The following is a 6,884-nucleotide window of genomic DNA, read 5'->3' on the forward strand; positions in this document are numbered from 1 at the left end:
CCCCTCAGTGGCCAGGGAGTAGCGCCTGTGTTCCCTGCCTCCACCTCTCTGAGGCAGATACCCCATGTGTCCTCTTTAAGAACCCTCACACTCCATCGGGTAGGTGAGGGGTCAAATATCCCTGCCCATCAGATCCCTAGCCTGCAGCTGCAGCCCACAGTTCCCATTCTGAGTGAAGGCATGAGAAACAGCAGGCACTGGAATCTGGAATGACTGTGCCCCCTCCTGCAGGGAATCCATGGGTTGAACAGCATCTGTGGGTGGGGGTTACAGTCTGACAGCTTGAGAGGAATGACAACTGAGCTTTCCCAGTCGGCTCACCCATTGCTGCAGACCATGGGCTTCGGTGATGCGGGCGAAGGGTTTGAGAAGCTCTGAGAGAAAACATGATGTCCTTTCCAGTCTCTTGAGAGACACTGGGGACAGAAACCTGATGGGGAGTCAGAGGAAGACCACTTGGTCCCTTCCTTGTGTGTACAGAAGTCTCCCCACCCCCTCTCAGAAGCTGAATTCTGATTCCCAGGGACCACCTAGGGAATTGATTAGCCCTTCCAGTGATGTTCTCTCTCAGCTGTGTGTGTGTGCACGCGCACACTCATTTTCAACCAGCGTACAAAGCAGATTAATGTTCGCACTAAAGGTTAGTTACCTAAAATAATGTAGTAATTAATAATTATACTTATTGAAAATAATCTTTCAGCTAAATGTTTCTGTTAACTAGTTAGTTGGTTTTTCAAATACCACAATGCACGTCACTAATTTACGTCACCGCACCTTTCCTGTTCCGGTTTGTACAGCTGCATCACGGCGGCAGCCATCTTTGGCGGACAGTGTTCATATCGTAAAGTTTACAAAGATCTGTTTCAAATCCTGTAGATAGCTTACTAAGTTTTTATTGAAAAAATATTGATTCATTATGTTGAATTCAAAAGAAGTGAAAGACATGAAGTGCAAAAGAACTTTACAGGTTTTAAGTGATATCTTTGCTAAACATCACTTTGAAGTAGCTTTACAGGTTTTAAGTGACGTCTTTGATGAACTGGCTGCACTGTGCAAGATTCTGCAAAAGAGTGGCCTGACACCGATTGATTCACTTCATTTTGCGCGAGGCAAAATTAACAAGATAAGAAAGCAGTATCTGGGAGACAATGTTTCGTGGAGTGACAAAGTTAAAGTTTAGCTAAGCTAACAATGTGAAGAAAACGTCACAGTAGATACAAGTTCACTGTTGATTTTTATAAGTAGTCTTTGTGTTCATTTAGAAGAAAGGTTTCCTGAAGATGAGGTACAAGAATAGTCAGCTTTTGATTTCTCCGCAATTGCAGATTGTGACTTCACATTTGGCGATGAACAAGTTAATGCCTTATGTCTAAAGTATCATGATTTTCTAGCTGAAAATACTGTAATAGTTAGACAGTTTAATGATTTCAAATTTTCCGTGCAAGAAAAAATTAAATCCAAACCGATTTCAAACTTTGCTCAAATGGTGGCATTTGTACTTCAAAATGAACAGTTTTGTGATCTTGCACAGTTGATGGACATTGGGGGAACCTTTCTTGCGTCTAGTGCGGACTGTGAGCGAGGTTTTAGTGTAATGAATCAACTCAAAAACAAGCTGAGAAACCGTTTAGGTGAATGTCATTTGGATATGTTAATGAGAATCAAAAGCTATCAGTTGGATGGAAGTTCTATTAGTCTAGATAGAGTTTACAAAGAATGGGTAAATGCCAAAGACAGGAGAGAGAAAAAATAACTGAGTGACTTAAATATGTATGTTATTTTGTTGTTATTCTGTGCAGTTTTATATCAAATATTTTGTAAATCTACATAATTTGCACAACGTCAGATTTTTGCGCACACTGACTACTAAAAATTAGAGGGAACATTGCCTTCCAGCCACAGGGAACAAAACACCCTCCTTCAGAAGATTAAGGGTGTGCTCAAAGGGGAAATACAATGTCCTCACCCCTAAGAATTAGTCAGCACCTCTTTGTTCAGTCCCCAACACAGCACCCCCCCCCCCCCCCCGCCAACAGGAGCCAGGTTCCCCCTCCCCTCTCCTTGGGATCATTAGATCATTGGGTACTCACGGTCTTGCTCTCCGCAGCTGGGACTCAGGCAGAGAAGGGGCCTATTGGCCCTTAAGACAGCTGAAAAAGGGAGGCGGTGCCCTGATGACTGACGCATTCCCCCCCCCCCCCACCACCACCACCACCACCACCGTCACCATCTGCACACCTTCTCAGAACACAGAGCGAAGAGTGAAATTTCCCACTACCTCCCTCCCTCCACGTCAGCAGCCCGGCCACGCTAGAGGAACAGCCAGCGACAACATCACCCATCGTTCCATGACGAGCCGCTGCTGTTGGGGGTTGTGGCGGGAGTGACGGAAAAGTTTTCTTCGGCTTCGCCCCCACCACAGGCACACCGCTGGGGATTTCCGCGCCAGCCCGGAGAAAACTCCCACCCCTCCGCTGCCGGGAAGTCCCCGCTCCACTAGGAGGGCTTGCCGCGCTTCCCTGATCCAGCAAGAGTTATGGGGGGGGGGATTTGTGCTGGGGGTGTAGTGTATTTTGTCACTTCACCCTGAGCAACCACAGTCCACTGCACCCTCTAGTAACATAGGAACTTGGCGTACATATCACCGTCACCGAGTGCCAACCTTGAGTGACTGAACCCATGATGGGACAGAATCCCGATGATGCCCAACACATATCCCCCCACTCCCACTGTCCTGGGACAGTGTTCCCTGATCCAGGACTTTGCCATCCTCTTCCAATCAGATGCCCCGGTGGGAGGGCTCAAACTCAGAGTGAGGATGAGGCAAGTTCCCCTTGCTCTCCTCACATGGAATCTTCCCTCTCACCCCTAGAATGGAGCCACTGAGTTTCCACCTTCCATCTCCAAGCCACCACATGCATGAACACAGACACACGCGCGCGTGCAAACACACACACACTCACACGCACGTGAGCCAGAATCATGCACAGTGCACCCATTGTGGTCTCTCAACATCCTGATCAATCCCAACCTCAATACCCCTCTCTTGTGTTCTAGTTTCTGTGACTCCTCCCCTCACAATCCACCCCCTCCCAATAAAACCAAACATCCCACTTACCCCTAAATCGCTGGCTGTCCTTGGCGTGTCCCGCCTCTGTCTTCTGTGAGCCACCTCAACGACCCCTCCAGTACTAACGAGAGAAGTTCCATCACCTCTGCTCTGTCTCCCCCATCCCTTCCACCCAGGGGCAGACACCACTCAACAACTCAAGCTGGAAGGAAAACCGAGGCTAGCCCTTCTCAGAGTGGCACCTCATTCCACTGTGTCCTGCTCCCATAAAATATTGAGATTCTGCTGTGTTATCAGCCCAAGGTTTCAATGTGCCCAAGTAATTATTAAACTCAGACAGAACTATGAAACCCAGTTAGTAGCTCGAAGCCCTTGATATCGACCAACCTTCTGCAGCCGCTGTTACCCTGATCAGTATTTGCTATCCAGGATTCACCCCACATCTTCAACCAATTGCTAATCAATAAATTCAGCCTTTTGCTGATTGTCCCCGATCACCAGTTTGAACATTGGGTTTTCAAGCTCAGCTCAGGCAAGCATTCGACCAGTACCTGGGATCTCTCCAGCCTCCTGCTCAATACCTGTGTCCCCCTCGAATCTCAGAGAGGTTTCTTTAAAAACCTTTATATATTGAATTTATGAAACAAGACATAAAGTCCCCAACCACAGATTCTTGATGACCTTTCATTCTAACAGTTTTGTGAGGCAAACAAAACAGTTCTGTGTATTGCTGCCCTTTGTGGCTTTTGGCGGGGAAGATTGAGTTGTTTTAGAACTTGTACTGTTGTCAAAACGCTTTGAACGCTCTCACACAAGATAAGGCCACTCTTACGTTCCATCTGGGTAGCTTCAAACCTGATGGCATGGATTTCTTCTTCCCATTAAAAAAGCCTGGGACAGGGACACATCAGATTGGGACAAAACTTAGACTGGGATGCGACTTGGGATATTGCTGCCGGTGCTTCGAAAAACCCAAATCATCGGTATATACACTTGAAATTTTGTCATAGAGCATACTTAACACCGAGAATTAGACATCAAATGGGACTGGTTCCTGACCCTTATTGCTCATTTTGCCCCCAAGGAACCATTGGCTCTTTTATATATGTTGTATGGGAATGTTTGGTTTGTGGGGGAAGGTCATCAGTACTCTTACAGAACTAACGGGGGTACAATTACCAATGGACCCTGCTGTACATCTTCTAAACGATGACTCCCACCTTTCCCTTACGGAAAAATCACGCAAAGTCTGGCTGGCAGGCCTGACTGCAGCTTTGAAGATTGTAGTTCAGTGTTGGAAACCTCCCCATGATATTTCAAATACTCACTGGCTTCGGAGCTTTTTGGACATTTCTTACCTGGAACTTTCATCAGCAAGAGTAAATGATGCACGACCAAACACAATCTTAACGTGAACAAATTTGATATCCAACTTAAAAGATCTTCTGTTAAAATAGGAACGCTCTGTCTGTGTATGCACTACTATTCAGTTGGTTGGTGGAGGGGTGGGAGGGGGATGAGGAAGAGGATGAGGGGTGGAGGGGGGATGGTGATGAAGGTTGGGGGGTGGCTGGGTTAAACAGTCAAAATGTAATCGGCAACTGGTTGTATTGAATGTAATTTGCTGGTGTTGCAATAAAAAATTAGTGATTTAAAAAAATTATCCCCTCCCCCTCACATCTTCTATTACCCACTCTGGTCTCTTACTTCTTCTCACCTGGCTATCACCTCATCCTGGGTCCCCTTTTCCATCCCTTTCTCCCTTTGTCCACTCTCCTCGCCTATCAGATTCCTTCCTCTCTAGCTCTTTACCTTTCCCACCCACCTATGCCTTCTAGCTATCCTGCTTCCCTTCTCCCCATTATTTTTATTCTGGTGTCTTCCCCTTTCCAGTCCTGAAGAAGGGTCTAGGCCAGAAATGTAGACTATTGATTTGATTCCATGGATGCTGTCTGAACTGCTCCACCATTTTTGTGTGTGTTGCTCTCAAATTCAGTCACACAAAATGCTCGTGTACAAACATACATGCATGGTGTGTGGGCACTGAGATGCTGGTGCGCACACACACACACACTCGTACGCACTTGTGCCCCACAATACACACACACCCATTTACCTACGAGTTTATTCTCACACTGATCCATATGCTCACACGTGCATGAATGCATGATCCAATGAATTCACACACATTCCCCACACGTGTGTACACTCATTCGCATATTAACCCATGCACACAACAGTAAAACACACACACTCGTTGCTCATGCAGTTTCTCACCACTTGTACTCATGAACTCGTACAAATGCTCACTCATTAACTTGTACACTCAATCACACAAATTCTCTCTCGCCCTCTCCCCCCCTCTCCCTCCCCCTCTCCCTCTCCCTGTCACATACAAAGATTTACCTTTGAGATGAGTGGCTGTGGGTAGGGGCATTCTGTAGAGGGTGTACACTGCAGCCACTGTGCACAGGAGCTGAAGTGAGGTGATGGCCTGGCTGCCACTCTGATGAGCTGTCTTGTGCTGAACTTCTTAAGAAATGTGACCACACTCACCCAGCAAGTGGGGAGCTGAGCTGGACAGTTCATGGCCCAACCCTCTCTGTGCTGGCATTTACATTTCAATCTGTCCTCTTCCAGTCCACCTCCCATCTAAAAGTATCTGCCTCACTCTCATCTTCTAACCCTCAAGGGTTTGTTCATCCTCTGCCGCTGCCTGAGAGAGCAAGTGTCACCTCCACCTCCCCCTGAGAGGCTTCACCACCTGCTGCTGTAAAATAAGGGACCCAGAGCTCCGTAACCCATGCTCTATGAAACCCTTGGACTATCCCTACCACTTTCCCTTGCTCTCCTTTCTCCCTATCACTCAGGCCAAGGTTCCATCTGCATCTGCAAACCTCTCACTATTTGCTCATCCTGTGTGCCTGGCGCCCCATCAAATGTCAGGGGTGAGGATATGAGGGTGGGGAAGAGGAGACCAGGAACCCGTGGATATGGAGAGTTGGGTATAGGGGTCAGGGGGGAACTGCAGACAACCAGGAGACAGGACGTTATGCTGCAGCTTTATAACACTCTGGTTAGGCTGAGTGTATTGCATTCAGTTCTGCTCAGCTCATTACAGGAAGGGTTAAGAGACGTTGGAAAGGGTTTGTTCATTTAGTGTCATGCTGTATGACATGGCCATGGCCATGATTGTTCTTGGCTAATTTTTCTACAGAAGTAGTTTGCCTTTGCCTTCTGGGCAGCGTTTTTACCCAAGCCATTATCAGTACTCTTCAGAGATTGCCAGTGGTCACATAACCAGGATTTGTGATCTGCACCAGCTGCTCATCCGGCCATCTACCATCTGCCCCCATGGCTTCACGTGACCCGGATCAGGGGCTAAGCAGGTGCTACACCTTGTCTAAGTGTGAGCTGCAGGCTAGCTGAGGGAAGGAGCACCTTACAGCTCCTTTGGAAGAGATGTGTCTCCATCCTGCCACCCCTCTGGATTAGAGGGCTTGAGCTGTAAGAAAAAAATTACGTTCTTTTCTCTGGAGCAGCGGAGGCTGAGGGGAGACCCGATGGGATTTTTTAAAAACATTATCAGAATCAGGTTTATTATGATTATCATGATTTATTGTTTTGTAATGCAGTGTGATACATAAAAATTACTGAGTTACTAAGATAAATAAATAGTGTAAAAAAGGAATAGTAGTATTCAAAGGTTCATGGACAATTCAGAAACCTGATGGCAGAGAGGCATAGTGGACACCCAGTATAATTTTTTCCATCAGGGTCAAAATGTCTAATTCCAGAGGGCATGCATTTAAGG

General features: G+C 46.8%; 1 protein-coding gene across 1 annotated transcript in view; it reads right to left on the reverse strand.

Moving 5' to 3' along the window:
• Positions 1–2,167, reverse strand: part of LOC140189920 (forkhead box protein P3-like) — a 38,565-nt gene extending 36,398 nt beyond the window's left edge. Inside the window, exon 1 of the mRNA XM_072246266.1 lies at positions 2,091–2,167. The gene's annotated coding sequence lies outside the window, so the exon portion shown is untranslated. The remainder of the gene's footprint in view (positions 1–2,090) is intronic.
• Between the last annotated feature and the right edge of the window lie 4,717 nt (positions 2,168–6,884).

The sequence above is a fragment of the Mobula birostris genome, chromosome 29 (assembly GCF_030028105.1).
Source record: "Mobula birostris isolate sMobBir1 chromosome 29, sMobBir1.hap1, whole genome shotgun sequence".
Classification (NCBI taxonomy): domain Eukaryota; kingdom Metazoa; phylum Chordata; class Chondrichthyes; order Myliobatiformes; family Myliobatidae; genus Mobula; species Mobula birostris.